The 15,000-nt window shown below is 59.7% G+C and overlaps 1 non-coding gene across 1 annotated transcript; it reads right to left on the bottom strand.

Annotated features, from left to right (window-relative positions):
• Nucleotides 1-3,243: 3,243 nt before the first annotated feature.
• LOC131868215 (5S ribosomal RNA) lies at nucleotides 3,244-3,362 on the bottom strand. Its single transcript, XR_009366706.1, has one exon. It is a non-coding gene; the product is annotated as a 5S ribosomal RNA (ribosomal RNA).
• Between the last annotated feature and the right edge of the window lie 11,638 nt (nucleotides 3,363-15,000).

Raw genomic sequence — 15,000 nt, 5'->3', positions numbered from 1 at the left:
TCAAAACGGAAATTTTAAAATCTCATTTTTTTTTGCCTTTTTCTGGAAATTAGTGAAGGCAGCGCATCAAAGGTGCGCACCTCGCTGCCCACCACGGTGCGCAACGCCGGTGGGCACCCGGGAGTGCTTCGAAGTGTGCTCCAAGGTGCTGCGTGCACGTTGTCGGAGCCCGGTTTGCCCCGGGTGCGCACCTCGCGTGCACCTTCGTCGGGGTGGGCACCTTGGCTGGGTTTGCCCCGGCTGCGCTCCGAAGCGGGGTTATTGGAGCGCCGCCTCTTTTTTTGTCGGAGCGTTTGGTGGGGTTTCTCGCATTGGCTCTTCCGAGGCCCGGTTGCCACCCTGGCGCGCACGAAGTCGGAAGTAGGGTTAATTGCCCGGGTGCGCACCTTTGCCAGGGTGGGCACCTTACCTGGGCTGCGCACCAGGGCGGGCTCAAGATGGCACGCGCGTTCCGTTTTTTTCACTATCTTTCAAAACGGAAATTTTAAAATCTCCTTTTTTTTTTGCCTTTTCTGGAAATTAGTGAAGGCAGCGCATCAAAGGTGCGCACCTCGCTGCCCACCTTGGTGTGCTCTGAGGTGCGCACCCGGGAGCGCTACGAAGTGTGCTCCAAGGTGCGGCGTGCACGTTGTCGGAGCCCGGTTTGCCCCGGGTGCGCACCTCGCCTGCACCTTGGCCGGGGTGGGCACCTTGGCTGGGTTTGCCCAGGGTGCGCTCCGAAGCGGGGTTACTGGAGCGCCCCCTCTTTTTTTGTCAGAGCGTTTGGTGGGGTTTCTCGCATTGGCTCTTCCCAGGCCCGGTTGTTGGGTGCGCTCCCACCCTGGCGCGCGCGAAGTTGGAAGTTGGGTTAATTGCCCGGGCGCGCACCTTCGCCAGGGTGGGCACCTTGGTGCGCACACCTTGGCTGGGCTGCGCACCAGGGCGGGCTCAAGATGGCACCAGCATTCCCTTTTTCTCACTATCTTTCAAAACGGAAATTTTAAAATCTCGTTTTTTTTTTGCCTTTTATGGAAATTAGTGAAGGCATCGCATCAAAGGTGCGCACCTCGCTGCCCACCTTGGTGTGCTCCGAGGTGCCCACCACGGTGCGCAACGCCGGTGCGAACCCGGGAGCGCCCCGATGTGTGCTCCAAGGTGCGGCGTGCACGAAGTCGGACCCCGGTTTGCCCCGGGTGCGCACCTCGCGTGCACCTTGGTGCGCACACCTTGGCTGGGTTGCGCGGCCTGGTGGGCACCATGGTGCGCACCAAGGAGCGCTCCGAAGTGTGCTCCAAGGTGCGGCGTGCACGAAGTCGGAGCCCGGTTTGCCCCGGGTACGCACCTCGCGTGCACCTTCGCCGGGGTGGGCACCTCGGCTGGGTTGCGCGCCCTGGTGCGCACCAAGGAGCGCTCCGAAGTGTGCTCCAAGGTGCGGCGTGCACGAAGTCGGAGCCCGGTTTGCCCCGGGTGCGCACCTTCGCCGCGGTGCGCACCATGGCGTGCACGAAGTCGGAGCCCGGTTTGCCCCGGGTGCGCACCTCGCGTGCACCTTCGGCGGGGTTGCGCGCCCTGGTGGGCACCATGGTGCGCACCAAGGAGCGCTCCGAAGTGTGCTCCAAGGTGCGGCGTGCACGAAGTCGGAGCCCGGTTTGCCCCGGGTGCGCACCTCGCGTGCACCTTCGGCGGGGTTGCGCGCCCTGGTGGGCACCATGGTGCGCACCAAGGAGCGCTCCGAAGTGTGCTCCAAGGTGCGGCGTGCACGAAGTCGGAGCCCGGTTTGCCCCGGGTGCGCACCTCGCGTGCACCTTCGCCGCGGTGGGCACCATGGCGTGCACGAAGTCGGAGCCCGGTTTGCCCCGGGTGCGCACCTCGCGTGCACCTTCGCCGGGGTGGGCACCTCGGCTGGGTTGCGCGCCCTGGTGCGCACCAAGGAGCGCTCCGAAGTGTGCTCCAAGGTGCGGCGTGCACGAAGTCGGAGCCCGGTTTGCCCCGGGTGCGCACCTCGCGTGCACCTTCGCCAGGGTGGGCACCTCGGTGCGCACACCTTCTCAATGTTTTCTTGCCTTTTCTGGAAATTGGTGAAGGCAGCGCATCAAAGGTGCGCACCTCGGTGTGCTCCGAGGTGCGAACCCGAGAGCGCTCCGAGGTGCCCACAAAGTCGAAAGTCGGGTTAATTGCATTGTTTTCCCCGGGTGCGCTCCGAGGTGCGCAACATCGGCGCGCACCAAGGAGGGCTCCGAAGTGTGCTCCAAGGTGCGCACGATGGCGTGCACCTCTGGTGCGCACGATTCGGAGCTCGGTTTGACCGGGGTGCGCACACCTTGGCTGGGTTGCGCACCTTTTGTGTGCTCCAAGGTGCGCACGAAGTCGGAGCTCGGTTTGCCCCGGGTGCGCACCTTCGCCAGGGTGCGCACCTTGATGCGCACGCCTTGGCTGGGCTGCGCACCTTGGTGGGCGCCATGGTGCGCACCTTTCGTGCGCTCCAAGGTGCGCACGAAGTCGGAGCTCGGTTTGCCCCGGGTGCGCACCTTGGTGGGCGCCATGGTGCACTCCGAGGTGCCCAAGATTGGTGCGCACCAAGGAGCGCTCCGAAGTGCGCTCCAAGGTGCGCGCGAAGTCGAAAGTTGGGTTAATTGTCCGGTTTGCCTCGGGTGCGCACCTTGCGTGCACCTTCGCCAGGGTGGGCGCCTTGGTGCGCACACCTTGGCTGGGCTGCGCACACCTTGGCACCCGCGTTTCCTTCATTTTAAATTTTTTTTTTTTACAATCTCTCAAGTGGGAAATTCTATAATCTCAACTTTTTTTGCCTTTTCAGGAAACTTTTGAATGGAGCGCATCATTGGTGCGCTCCGAAGTGTGCTCCAAAGCTCTCTCCAGCTGCGTGCACCTGCCCCGGCCGCGCACCCGGCCCCGCCCAGCTTCGCTCACCTGTCCCGGGCGTCTGGTGCGGAACCTTAGAGTAAGAAACATCACCGTGCACCTTGGCCAACGTGCGCGACTCGACCGAGCGCGCACTGGCCGAGGTGCACACCGATTTCACCTGGGTGCGCGCGCAGCACCTCGGGCGCACCGGGGTGCGCGCACAACGCCCGGGTTGCACCGTGGCCTGTGTGCTCGGGGCGCCTCGGGTGCGCGCTCGGTGTCGCCCCCCGCGCGCGCGGTAGTGCGGGCAGCGCACCCCGGCCCGGCCCGGCCCCGACGAGAACGCAAACGGGCAAAAGGTTTATTCAAATAGCATTGCGACGCCCGGCGAAAAACTAAAAAAGGGTGCAACACCGGGACTTCCCGGGAGGTCACCCATCCCAGTACTACTCCGGCCCAAGCGCGCTTAACTGCGGAGTTCTGATGGGATCCGGTGCACTAACGCTGGTATGATCGCACCCGTTATGAGCTTGTCGCAGTGTGTACTTAGCAAACCGCGACCCACGTGCGAATCCACCCCGGCCACCCACCCCCGTCGAGGTGCACACCCTCCCTCGCGAAGTGCGCCCCGTTCGCCAAGTGTGAGCCCTGCCCGGGTGCGCGCACCTTGCTAGGGCGTCGGGTGTGCACCCGGCCCGGCCTACGTGCGTGCACCTGGAGGGGGCGTCGTGTGCGTGCAGTGTCCCGTCTGCAACGCGGTGCCCACACACCACCTCGGGCGCAACGACCTGCGCTCACATGTGGGCCGAGTGCACCTTGGTGCATGTTCGGGGCGCCTCGGGTGCACGCTCGATCTTGCCCCGGTGCACCAAGGCGCTCGGTTTGCCCCGGGTGCGCACTTGGTGCAAGGTGGGCACCCAAAATAGGGATCAAGCACCAAAACACAAGTTTCGGGATGCAAAATGGGACCCAAGGACCACAAATGCGTTCCAAGACCCATGATGGGTCCACGAGAACAAAAATGTGTTCCGAGACTTAATAAACAAATATTGGGTTTTAGGAGAAGAAACATGCTCTGATGCCCAAAACGAGAATCGACCCCGAAAAGGCCACAGGCCAAAAGTGGGATGCGAGACAAAAAAAAATGGGACCCGAGGACCAAAATTGGGTTCCCAGGTCGAAGACAGGGCAACCGGACAAGAAACGACCTCTAAGGCTCGAAATGAGTCCCGACGACTAAAACTTGACAAGAAGCACCCATCAGGCACCCAACTCGACACCCATGGGATGCCGACCCACCCGGGCTTCCACCTAGCACACCTTGGCACCCACCCACCCTCGCACCCAACCTCGCACCCAACTTAGCACCTTTGAACCCACATTGGCACTCACCCTGACCCTGGCACCTTGGAACCCACATTGGCACTCACCTTGACCCTGGCACCCACCTTTGCACTCACCTTGGGACCCACCCTGGCTCCCACCTCGGCACCCACCCAGACACCCACCTTGGTTCCTTGGCACCCACCTTGGATCCTTGGCACCCACCCCGACACCCACCTTGGCACGCAACTTGGCTACTTGCCACCCACCTTGGCTCCTTGACGCCCACCCCGACAACCACCCCGTGACCTACCCTGGCTAGGGTTGGTGCACACCCACCCTGGTGCCCACCTTGGCACCCACCCTATGACCCACCTTGGCACGCACCTTAGTACCCACCCCGTTACCCACCCTAGGACCCACCCCGTGACCCACCTTGGCCAGGGTGGGTGCACCCACCCTGGTGCCCACCTTGGCACCCACCCATCCTAGCACCCAGCCTGTGACCGGGCTTGGAACCCAACCTTGCACCCGCACCCGTCTTGGCCAGTGTGGGTGCGCACCCATCCTGGCACCCACGTTGTGACACACCCTTTAACCCACGCACCCTAGCACCCACGTTGGCACCCACCTTGGAACCCAACCTAGCAACTTGGCACCCACCCCGTGACCCACCTTGGCATCCACCATAGCAGTCGCCGACTTGGCACCCACCTCGGCACCCACCTTGACACTTGTGGACCCACCTTGCCACTCACCCTAGCATCGACCCATCCTAGCACCCACCCTGGCACCTTTGCACCCTAGCACTCACCCATCCTAGCACCTAACCTGTGACCCACCTTGACACTCACCCTCGCACCCACCTTGGAACCCAACCTAGCACCCACCCACCCTGACACCAACCCTAGCACCTACCCACCCTTGCACCCACCCTGTGACCCATCTTGGCACCCACCCATCCTACCACTCAACCTATCACCCACCTTCTCACCCACCTTGGCATCCACCTTAGCACCCACCCACACTGGCACCTTGGCACCCACCTCGGGCAAGGTGGGTGCACACCCACCCTGGCACCCAATTTAGAACCCACCGAGCATGTTACCCACCTTGGCACCCACATTGCAGCCCACCCTAGTACCCACCCTATGACCCACATTGGCATCCACACCCTAGCACCCAGGCACCTCGACACCCGCCTTGACACCCACCCTAGCACTGAACCTGTGACCCACCTTGGAACTCACCCTAGAACCCACCCACCCTGTGAACCACCTTGGCATCCACCTTAGCACCCACCCACCTTGGCACCCACTCTAGCACTCACCCATCCTAACACCCAACTTGTTACCCACCTTGGCACCCGCCCTCGCGTCCACCTTGAAACCCACCCTAGCACCCACCCACGCAGGAGCCCACCTTGGCACCCAACCTAACACCCACGCATCCTGGCACCCAACTTGTGACCCACCTTGGAACCCACCCTAGTACCCACCTTTGAACCCACTATATCACCAACCCACCTTGGCACCCACCCTATGACCCTCTTTGGAATCCACCCTAGCACGCACCCACCCTGGCACCCACCATGGAGCGCACCCTAGCACCCACCCACCTCGGCACGCACCTCAACACCCACCTTGGTGTGCGCACTGCGCCAACCTCTCAAAGACCCTATGTGGTGCGCTCCAAAGTGTACACCTTTGGTGCGCTCCAAGGTGCGCACCTTTGGTGCACACCGAGGTGCACACCAAAGTGTGCACCGAGGTGAGCACCAAAGTGCACTCCAGGGTGCACACCAAGGCGTGCACCTTTGGTGCGGTCAATGCAAACGAATTCGGAAGTTGGGGTCGATGTCCTAATCGCTGCTGCAGACTACACGTATGAGAATCGGACAAATAGCTTTATATAGGGGAGGTGTTGCGTTTGATGGGTCGACTCCCCTGGTTGTGTGCACTGCACCAACTTCAAAGACCCTGTCTTGTTTAAGAAGTCAAAAGTTGGGGTGGATGTCCTAATCATTGCTGCAGTCTACGCATGTATGAGAATCAGACAAATAGCTTATATAGGGGAGGTGTTGCATTCGGTGGGTTGACTCCCCTGGTTGTGCGCACTGCGCCAACCTCAAAGACCCCGCATAGCAGAAGAAGTCGGAAGTCGGATTTTGGTGAGCACCAAGGCGTGCACCTTTGGTGCGGTCAACGCAGACGAATTCAGAAGTTGGGGTGGATGTCCTAATCGTTGTTGCAGGCTACACATGTATGAGAATCAGACAAATAGCTTATATAGGGGAGGTGTTGGGTTTGATGGGTCAACTCCCTTGGTTGTGCGCATTACGCCAACCTCAAAGACCTTGTTTTCGTTAAGAAGTCAAAAGTTGGGGTCAATGTCCTAATGGCTCCTGCAGGCTACACATGTATGAGAATCGGACAAATAGCTTATATAGGGGAGGTGTTGGGTTTGATGGGTCGACTCCCCTGGTTGTGCGCATTACGTCAACCTCAAAGACCTTGTTTTCGTTAAGAAGTCAAAAGTTGGGGTCGATGTCCTAATTGCTCCTGTAGACTACACATGTATGAGAATCAGACAAATAGCTTATATAGGGGAGGTGTTGGGTTTGATGGGTTGACTCCCCTAGTTGTTCGCATTACACCAACCTCAAAGACCTTGTTTTCGTTTAGAAGCCGAAAGTTGGGGTCGATGTCCTAATTGCTCCTGCAGGCTACGCATGTATGAGAATCAGACAAATAGCTTATATAGGGGAGGTGTTGGGTTTGATGGGTCGACTCCCCTGGTTGTGCGCATTGCGCCAACCTCAAAGACCCTGCATTGCGGATGAAGTCGAAAGTCAGAGTTTGGTGTGCTACAAGGTGTGGTCGAAGGTGCTCACCTAGGTGTGCACCTTTGGAGCACAGGAAAAGTGCCCTCCAAAAGTGCGCACCTTTGGAGTGCACAAAAGTGCCCTCCAAAAGTGCGCACCTTTGGAGCGCAGAAAAGTGCCCTCCAAAAAGTGCCCTCCAAAAGTGCGCACCTTTGGAGCGCAGAAAAGTGCCCTCCAAAAGTGCGCACCTTTGGAGCGCAGAAAAGTGCCCTCCAAAAAGTGCCCTCCAAAAGTGCGCACCTTTGGAGCGCAGAAAAGTGCCCTCCAAAAGTGCGCACCTTTGGAGCGCAGAAAAGTGCCCTCCAAAAAGTGCCCTCCAAAAGTGCGCACCTTTGGAGCGCAGAAAAGTGCCCTCCAAAAAGTGCCCTCCAAAAGTGCGCACCTTTGGAGCGCAGAAAAGTGCCCTCCAAAAAGTGCCCTCCAAAAGTGCGCACCTTTGGAGCGCAGAAAAGTGCCCTCCAAAAAGTGCCCTCCAAAAGTGCGCACCTTTGGAGCGCAGAAAAGTGCCCTCCAAAAAGTGCCCTCCAAAAGTGCGCACCTTTGGAGCGCAGAAAAGTGCCCTCCAAAAGTGCGCACCTTTGGAGCGCACAAAAGTGCCCTCCAAAAGTGCGCACTTTTGGTGCGCACCAAGGCGCTGGTTCGGTCGTTGCAGGCGAGTTCGGAAGTTGGGGTCGATGTCCTGAGCGGAGGTGCAAACTACACAGGTGTCGGAATCGGACAAATAGCTTATATAGGGGAGGTGTATGCTTCGATGGGTCGACTCCCCAGGTTGAGCGCACCGCGCCAACCTCAAAGACCCTACGGTATGGATGAAGTCGGAAGTTGGGTCCGATGACCAATTCGATTAGTAGGTATGCTCATGAGGTCGGAATTTGGGTCCGATGACCTGCCATGTGCAGGAAGGCGAATGTTGACACTGTGCGTTGCAAGGTGCACACCAAGGCGCTGGTGCGGTCTTTTTAGTCGAGTTCGGAAGTTGGGGTCGATGTCCTGATCGGAGGTGCAAGCTACACAGGTGTGGGAATCGGACAAATAGCTTATATAGGGGAGGTGTATGCTTCGTTGGGTCGACTCCCCGGGTTGAGCGCACCGCGCCAACCTCAAAGACCCTACGGTATGGATGAAGTCGGAAGTTGGGTCCGATGACCGATTCGATATGTAGGCATACTCGCGAGGTCGGAATTTGGGTCCGATGACCTGCCACGTGCAGGAAGGCGAATGTTGGCACTGTGCGTTGCAAGGTGCGCACCAAGGCGCTGGTTCGGTCGTTGGAGGCGAGTTCGGAAGTTGGGGTCGATGTCTTGATCGGAGGTGCAAACTACACAGGTGTGGGAATCGGACAAATAGCTTATATAGGGGAGGTGTATGCTTCGTTGGGTCGACTCCCCGGGTTGAGCGCACCGCGCCAACCTCAAAGACCCTACGGTATGGATGAAGTCGGAAGTTGGGTCCGATGACCGATTCGATATGTAGGCATACTCGCGAGGTCGGAATTTGGGTCCGATGACCTGCCATGTGCAGGAAGGCGAATGTTGGGACTGTGCGTCGCAAGGTGCGCACCAAGGCGCTGGTGCCGTCGTTGCAGTCGAGTTCGGAAGTTGGGGTCGATGTCCTGGTCAGAGGTGCAAACTACACAGGTGTGGGAATCGGACAAATAGCTTATATAGGGGAGGTGTATGCTTCGATGGGTCGACTCCCTGGGTTGAGCGCACCGCGCCAACCTCAAAGACCCTACAGTATGGATGAAGTCGGAAGTTGGGTCCGATGACCGATTCGATACGTAGGCATATTGGCGAGGTCTGAATTTGTGTCCGATGACCTGCCATGCGCAGGAAGGCGGAATTTGGGTCCGATGACCGAGTTGATGGCGTGCCATGCGCAGAAAGGCGGAATTTGGGTCCGATGACCGAGTTGATGTTGATGGCCCGCCATGCACAGGAAGGCGGAATTTGGGTCCGATGACCGATTTGAAGGCGTGCCATACGCAAAAAGGCGGAGTTTGGGTCCGATGACCGAGTTGATATTGATGGCCCGCCATGCGCAGGAAGGCGGAATTTGGGTCCGATGACCTGACATACGCATGGAGTCCGACTCGGGGGCCGATGTTCGATTCGATGACTTGCATTGTGGGTAAAGTCGGAAGTTGTGGTCTTTGACCCGATTCGATGACCAGACTTCGGCTGCTTGAGAATCGGACAAATAACTTATATAGGGGAGGTAGTGTTCTCGAGCATCCTCCCCCCGTGCCCGTTTATGTCGATTGATGCTGGTGCTCGACTGGTTGGAGCGCTCGGATGCAAAAATCTTGCACCAGGATTTATCGATTGTGATGGACACGGCAAGTCTCCTGATTGCTATGCAGGAGCTCATCGTGAATCTCTATGCGGCCTTGGTATGGACTCGACCTGCGGAATGGTTCGGCAATGGTAGTCGCTCCAACACGTCCTTGCAATGGCCACAGAGGTGATTCGACTAGAGCTCCAGTCTAGCTTTTGGGTTGCTTGGCGGACTGGTATAGCCGCGATCGAGTTCCGGCCATGAACGTTTTAGATAGCTCTTGGGCTTTCTGGGACGGAAGTCGGAAGTTTGGGCTGTTGTCCGATTTGATGACCATTCTTCGGATGTGTGAGAATCGGACAAATAACTTATATAGGGGACTGTGTTGTCTCACGCAGCCCCCTCCGTGCCCCTCTATCTCGACCGATGTTGGTGCTTGAAAGGGTTGGGATCGCTCGGATTTATAAACGTGCACCACCATTTGTCGAGTGTGAGGGACGCGGCAGGTCTCCTAAATGCTATGCGGGCGCTCTCTGAGAATCTCTATCCGGCCTCGACACAGACTAGTCTTGCTGAATGGTTTGGCACTGGTAGTCGATCCAACACGTCGTTGTTGTGGCCGCCTAGGCGATTCGATTCGAGCCCCCGTCTAGCTTTTGGGTTGCTTGGCGGATTTTGCCCTATCCGCAAGTGAGCTCGGTCCCTAAACGTTCGAGAAACCCGATTGCTATGCGCCGACTCTCTTTCTTGCGAGCCTCCATCTAGCTTTTGGGTCTCTACGGAACGGAAGTCGGAATCTGGGACCGTTGTTTGATTCGACGAGGCAGACTACGGTTGTGCGAGAATCGGACAAATAACTTATATAGGGGAGGTGTTGACTGGAGCATTCTCCCCCGTGCCCCTCTAACTCGACCAATGCTGGCGCTCGAACGGTGGTAGCGCTCGGATTTTCATTGAGCGCCAGCATTGGTCGATTTAGAGGGGCATGCGAGATTCCCGAATGCTATGCGAGGGCTCTAACGGAAATGTCTATTGGTTTCGGTATGGATGCAATTGCGAGTGGTTCGGCAAAGGTAGTCGTTCCGATGCGTCCATGTCGTGGCCAAATCGATAATTCGATTTGAGCCCTCGTATAGCATTTGGGTCTCTCGATGTGATTCCGCATTCCAGTCCCTTTGGGCACTGCTTGAGCCGCATCCCAGGGGGTTCCCTTCCCAATAATCTGCCTCGCAACCCGATTGCTATGCGGTGAGGCTCCTCGGCCGCCTCGGAACTATCTGTGTATCAGACGCATCGCGGGATAAGGGGTTGGCAACGGTAGTCGCCCCAAGCGCGTCCGATGCTTGGACCATTCCGAGGCGGCCCTGAAGCCTCTTCCGTCTAGCCGTTGGGTCCTTCTCGCCGCATCCCTCGCCTCGCACCCCGATTGCTATGCGGTGAGGCTCCTCGGCCGCCTCGGAACTATCTGTGTATCGGACGCGTCGCGGGATAAGGGGTTGTCACTGGTAGTCGCCCCAAGCGCGTCCGATGCTTGGACCATTCCGAGGCGGCCCTGAAGCCTCTTCCGTCTAGCCGTTGGGTCCTTCTCGCCGCATCCCTCGCCTCGCACCCCGATTGCTATGCGGTGAGGCTCCTCGGCCGCCTCGGAACTATCTGTGTATCGGACGCGTCGCGGGATAAGGGGTTGTCATTGGTAGTCGCCCCAAGCGCGTCCGATGCTTGGACCATTCCGAGGCGGCCCTGAAGCCTCTTCCGTCTAGCCGTTGGGTCCTTCTCGCCGCATCCCTCGCCTCGCACCCCGATTGCTATGCGGTGAGGCTCCTCGGCCGCCTCGGAACTATCTGTGTATCGGACGCGTCGCGGGATAAGGGGTTGTCACTGGTAGTCGCCCCAAGCGCGTCCGATGCTTGGACCATTCCGAGGCGGCCCTGAAGCCTCTTCCGTCTAGCCGTTGGGTCCTTCTCGCCGCATCCCTCGCCTCGCACCCCGATTGCTATGCGGTGAGGCTCCTCGGCCGCCTCGGAACTATCTGTGTATCGGACGCGTCGCGGGATAAGGGGTTGTCACTGGTAGTCGCCCCAAGCGCGTTCGATGCTTGGACCATTCCGAGGCGGCCCTGAAGCCTCTTCCGTCTAGCCGTTGGGTCCTTCTCGCCGCATCCCTCGCCTCGCACCCCGATTGCTATGCGGTGAGGCTCCTCGGCCGCCTTGGAACTATCTGTGTATCGGACGCGTCGCGGGATAAGGGGTTGTCACTGGTAGTCGCCCCAAGCGCGTCCGATGCTTAGACCATTCCGAGGCGGACCCGAAGCCTCTTCCGTCTAGCCGTTGGGTCCTTCTCGCCGCATCCTTCGCCTCGCACCCCGATTGCTATGCGGTGAGGCTCCTCGGCCGCCTCGGAACTATCTGTGTATCGGACGCGTCGCGGGATAAGGGGTTGTCACTGGTAGTCGCCCCAAGCGCGTCCGATGCTTGGACCATTCCGAGGCGGACCCGAAGCCTCTTCCGTCTAGCCGTTGGGTCCTTCTCGCCGCATCCCTCGCCTCGCACCCCGATTGCTATGCGGTGAGGCTCCTCGGCCGCCTTGGAACTATCTGTGTATCGGACGCGTCGCGGGATAAGGGGTTGTCACTGGTAGTCGCCCCAAGCGCGTCCGATGCTTGGACCATTCCGAGGCGGACCCGAAGCCTCTTCCGTCTAGCCGTTGGGTCCTTCTCGCCGCATCCCTCGCCTCGCACCCCGATTGCTATGCGGTGAGGCTCCTCGGCCGCCTTGGAACTATCTGTGTATCGGACGCGTCGCGGGATAAGGGGTTGTCACTGGTAGTCGCCCCAAGCGCGTCCGATGCTTGGACCATTCCGAGGCGGACCCGAAGCCTCTTCCGTCTAGCCGTTGGGTCCTTCTCGCCGCATCCCTCGCCTCGCACCCCGATTGCTATGCGGTGAGGCTCCTCGGCCGCCTTGGAACTATCTGTGTATCGGACGCGTCGCGGGATAAGGGGTTGTCACTGGTAGTCGCCCCAAGCGCGTCCGATGCTTGGACCATTCCGAGGCGGCCCCGAAGCCTCTTCCGTGTAGCCGTTGGGTCCTTCTCGCCGCATCCCTCGCCTCGCACCCCGATTGCTATGCGGTGAGGCTCCTCGGCCGCCTTGGAACTATCTGTGTATCGGACGCGTCGCGGGATAAGGGGTTGTCACTGGTAGTCGCCCCAAGCGCGTCCGATGCTTGGACCATTCCGAGGCGGCCCCGAAGCCTCTTCCGTGTAGCCGTTGGGTCCTTCTCGCCGCATCCCTCGCCTCGCACCCCGATTGCTATGCGGTGAGGCTCCTCGGCCGCCTTGGAACTATCTGTGTATCGGACGCGTCGCGGGATAAGGGGTTGTCACTGGTAGTCGCCCCAAGCGCGTCCGATGCTTGGACCATTCCGAGGCGGACCTGAAGCCTCTTCCCTCTAGCCGTTGGGGCTTTCTCGCCGCATCCCTCGCCTCGCACCCTGATTGCTATGCTGTGAGGCTCCTCGGCCGCCTTGGAACTATCTGTGTATCGGACGCATCGCGGGATAAGGGGTTGGCAGTGGTAGTCGCCCCAAGCGCATCCGATGCTTGGACCATTCCGAGGCGGCCCTGCAGCCTCTTCCGTCTAGCCGTTGGGGCCATCTCGCCGCATCCCCCACCTCGCACCACGATTGCTATGCGGTGAGGCTCCTTGGCCGCCTCGGAACTATCTGTGTATCGGACGCATCGCGGGATAAGGGGTTGTCACTGGTAGTCGCCCCAAGCGCGTCCGATGCTTGGACTATTCCGAGGCGGCCCTGCAGCCTCTTCCGTCTAGCCGTTGGGGCCATCTCGCTGCATCCCCCACCTCCTCGGCCGCCTCGGAACTATCTGTGTATCGGACGCATCGCGGGATAAGGGGTTGGCAGTGGTAGTCGCCCCAAGCGCGTCCGATGCTTGGACTATTCCGAGGCAGCCCTGCAGCCTCTTCCGTCTAGCCTTTGGGGCCATCTCGCCGCATCCCTCGCCTCGCACCCCGATTGCTATGCGGTGAGGCTCCTCGGCCGCCTGGGAACTATCTTCGTATCGGACGCATCGCGGGATAAGGGGTTGTCACTGGTAGTCGCCCCAAGCGCGTCCGATGCTTGGACTATTCCGAGGCGGCCCTGTGGCCTCTTCCGTCTAGCCGTTGGGGCCATCTCGCCGCATCCCCCACCTCGCACCCCGATTGCTATGCGGTGAGGCTCTTCGGCCGCCTTGGAACTATCTTCGTATCGGACGCATTGCGGGATAAGGGGTTGTCACTGGTAGTGGCCCCAAGCGCGTCCGATGCTTGGACTATTCCGAGGCGGCCCTGCAGCCTCTTCCGTCTAGCCGTTGGGGCCATCTCGCCGCATCCCCCACCTCGCACCCCGATTGCTATGCGGTGAGGCTCCTCGGCCGCCTTGGAACTATCTTCGTATCGGACGCATCGCGGGATAAGGGGTTGTCACTGGTAGTCGCCCCAAGCGCGTCCGATGCTTGGACTATTCCGACGCGGCCCTGTGGCCTCTTCCGTCTAGCCGTTGGGGCCATCTCGCCGCATCCCCCACCTCGCACCCCGATTGCTATGCGGTGAGGCTCCTCGGCCGCCTTGGAACCATCTTCGTATCGGACGCATCGCGGGATAGGGGGCTGTCACTGGTAGTCGCCCCAAGCGTGTCCGATGCTTGGACCATTCCTAGGCGGCCCTGAAGCCTCTTCCGTCTAGCCGTTGGGGCCTTCCCGCCCCATCCCTCGCCTCGCACCCCCGATTGCTATGCGGTGAGGCTCCTCGGCCGCCTTGGAACCATCTGTGTATCGGACGCATCGCGGGATAAGGGGTTGGCACTGGCAGTCGCCCCAAGCGCGTCCGATGCTTGGACCATTCCGAGGTGGCCCTGAAGCCTCTTCCGTCTAGCCGTTGGGGCCTTCCCGCCCCATCCCTCGCCTCGCACCCCGATTGATATGCGGTGAGGCTCCTCGGCCGCCTTGGAACTATCTGTGTATCGGACGCATCGCGGGATAAGGGGTTGGCACTGGTAGTCGTCCCAATCGCATCCGATGCTTGGACCATTCCGAGGCGGCCCTGCAGCCTCTTCCGTTTAGCCGTCGGGGCCTTCCCGCCGCATCCCTCGCCTCGCATCCCGATTCCTATGCGGTGAGTCTTCTCGGCCGCCGCGGAACTATACCTGTTATTGCTACTGCATCCTTCGGCTGGTAACCTCCTCTGCCGCCTTGGAACGTTCTCTTTGTCGGACGCGTCGCGGGATAAGGGGTTGGCACTGGTAGTCGCCCCAAGCGCGCCCGATGCATAGACCGCTCCGAGTCGACCTTGCTGTCAGCCTCTCACATGCATAGACCTCTCTGAGTCGACCCTGCAGCCTCTCACGTTTAGCCTTTGGAATCTCGCCTCACAACATGATTGCTATCCTTGATGCATCCCTTGCCTCGAGCCCTGATTGCTTTCTGGCTGCATCCCTCCTCTCCTCACAGCCGGTTGTCATCACTGCTTCATCCGTCGCTTCATGCATTCTGGCTGCTGGGGCCCTTCCCACCGCACACCTCGATTGCTATCTCTTCTGCATCACACACCCCGATTGCTATCTCTGCTACATCCCTCGGCTCTCACTTCTGCATCCTTCGCCTCACACCTCGATTGCTATC

Source organism: Cryptomeria japonica, unplaced genomic scaffold (genome assembly GCF_030272615.1).
Source record: "Cryptomeria japonica unplaced genomic scaffold, Sugi_1.0 HiC_scaffold_199, whole genome shotgun sequence".
NCBI lineage: Eukaryota > Viridiplantae > Streptophyta > Pinopsida > Cupressales > Cupressaceae > Cryptomeria > Cryptomeria japonica.
Note: the sequence above shows the minus strand (reverse complement) of the source record. Positions and strands in the feature narration are given on the sequence as shown.